We start from the raw sequence: 2500 nt of genomic DNA, 5'->3' as shown, positions 1-2500 counted from the left end.
CCACCCTTCCCTCAACCCCCACCCTTCCTTTACCTCCTGCCATCCCTCAGCTTGTTTTTTCCCTTTAAACCGCCTCCTCTCATACATGCACACATGCATGTAGTGGATCACATAGTCTAGGCATGTAAACATCCACATGTGCTGACAGACATGGATTTACCAGCACGCATGCTGCACAACACAACACATGGGGAAACCCACTCCCTTGACACAGTGCAGTACAGTAGCACACAAATCACGCACTTGCTTGAATTTCTCCTCACTATTATAGAAGGCACTGTCAGGGTTTGGTCTGTGATTGGATCCTGGTTGAGATAGTTGGCATTCCCAGCACAACTCTGTACCATCCATCATACATGCAGTGCAACTTAAAAACAGCATGACCTATTGATGTGAATGTTTAAATAAAGGGTTTATTAATAGAGTAATAAACAGGTGTGGGGATGCAATGTAACACATTCACATTACTTTTGTTGGCAAACTCATAATTCCTAAAATCAGTGACAATCAGTCGTGTCACTTGCATTATAGAAGTTTTTTAAGTATCTAAAAAGAAAAAGATGAAGCATGCTTTTCATCTACATTTGCACAACAGTTACTTGACCTCAGTTACTCTCAGGGATATGAGACAATAATTTCGGGGAAGTCATACGACTTCTGAGGGGGAGATGTACATTTCTTACTAACCATGAGTGTAACCGTCAGGTCGGTGCAAACCACATCTATGCATGAGAGAAGGAGCTATGTACTTCTGTGAACAAAACATCAAATGTTTACAAGCAGCTGCAACAGGTAACGTGTTAACATGAAGCTAGAACACTGGATCAGCAGCGATTTTCAAGCTGATCATGTGCCGAACCCAACCAAGGAGCCAAAACTTGATTTTCAACAAGTAAAAAAAAGCAGCGGTGAAGAGGTTTGTACCAGTGTACAAAGAAGAGGAAATGCTGCCTCTGCAGTAGAATCACTGTTAAAATTACATGTTTCTGCGCTCTATTGGCTGATAACTTAGTAACCTTGTTAACAGCTTTGTGATATTACTTAAATATTTAAAAACAAGTACTCTTATTGTGATAGGGAGCTGTGCTGATATCTGTGATGTACAGTTTAACATCATATTGTTAACTGCCAGATAAAGAAAAAGTAAAGCATGGTTTGCAAGACTTTTTACAGAGTAGATCCATAATGGATTACTTTTTAAAAGCATTAGGTGATGTGTAGTACAATACTTTTACCTGGCACTGATAGTGAATGAATACATTCAAATGAGTGCACGTGTGTTTGGCAGCAGTAAATTTATAGCTTGTTGCTTAATACACTGCTCAAAAGTCAGACTTGTGGCGTGCGGCAAGATCTAATGAATGAAATCTCAGCAGTAAACAACTGCTACCATGCAGTCCAAGTTTACAGTGGCTGCTGTCCAGAGACACGGGCGTGCGTACAGTAACACATCTGCTTGAAAGTTCAAATTCATCCACATGCTCAGGAGCATGGAAACACAGAACAAACTTACCTCTTTCACAATTTGCTTGAAAAGTTCACTGCTTGGACACAAACGCAGCAACTGGACCAGTGCTTCCTGCAGAGAATCGCATTCTACTTCGAGGGGGGGAGAAAAGCTCAAACGCAGGATGGGTTCAGGTCCTGTCCGACAAGCTGTCAAAGGCTGCCGCGGAGCTGGTTGGTTTAAAGGAACCACAATCCTCCGGGCAGGCAGGCAGGCAGGCAGCAGAGAAACAAGAGCGTTGATTCTGTGGGCTCAGCAGCAGCAGCTCCAGCGGTTTGCTTCGTCTTCCTCTTCACCACCTATTAGAGCTCAAACACACTTGCACGCTCACTGTGCTTAGGTCATGCTCAAAGTATGACTGTTGTATACCAATGTTTTGCAAGCACAGGGAAACCACATCCTGTCACATATTTACCTCCCTCTCCTGTCTCTCCTTTCCTTTTCAACCTATCTTTCTATGTAGTGCTCTCTCTCTTTTCCTGGGTCTTTCTCTCGCTCCCCTGTGATTGTCTGAAGCAACTGAGCGCTCTGACCCAGCGTCTGTTCAGAGCAGCCTCTCTGCCTCAATGTCTGTCTCTCCGGCAGCCGCACCAGTTCCACACGACTGACTGAAGAATCCATCTGAGGAGAGGACGGGGGAGAAGAGATGGGAGGGAGAGGAAAGGGAAAGAGGGAGGGGGAATGACAGAGGGGAAGCGGGGAGGGGGGTCTTCATTGGGAAATACCAGAGTTAGAGAGAGGGGGGAGGAGTAGGGGGAGGGGGAGGAGGAAGGGTGGTGGGTGTTGTTTAGAAAGTAAAAGACTTAAGAGACGAGGGCAGACAGAAAAAGTGATCAATATTTCGTTGGGAGAGGGAAGTAAAAGGAAACCAGTCGAATGCTGTGCCACATAGTCGATATATTCAAACCTGCATGCTGTGGGAATGACTGAAGAGTTTTGGGAGCTGGTGATAAGTTTGACTGAAATAGGGCTGCAACGGTTGATTTGTTGAAT

At 44.6% G+C, this 2500-nt stretch overlaps 1 protein-coding gene across 1 annotated transcript in view; it reads right to left on the bottom strand.

The window, feature by feature from the left end:
- Positions 1-2166, bottom strand: part of rftn1b (raftlin, lipid raft linker 1b) — a 121447-nt gene extending 119281 nt beyond the window's left edge. The window contains exon 1 of the mRNA XM_005744026.1: positions 1514-2166. The gene's annotated coding sequence lies outside the window, so the exon portion shown is untranslated. The remainder of the gene's footprint in view (positions 1-1513) is intronic.
- Positions 2167-2500: the final 334 nt, after the last annotated feature.

This window comes from Pundamilia nyererei, unplaced genomic scaffold, assembly GCF_000239375.1.
Source record: "Pundamilia nyererei isolate P.nyererei 1_Seehausen unplaced genomic scaffold, PunNye1.0 scaffold00138, whole genome shotgun sequence".
NCBI classification, from domain to species: Eukaryota; Metazoa; Chordata; class Actinopteri; order Cichliformes; family Cichlidae; genus Pundamilia; species Pundamilia nyererei.
The sequence above is the reverse complement of the archived record's forward strand: the minus strand, read 5'-3'. Positions and strand labels throughout refer to the sequence as shown.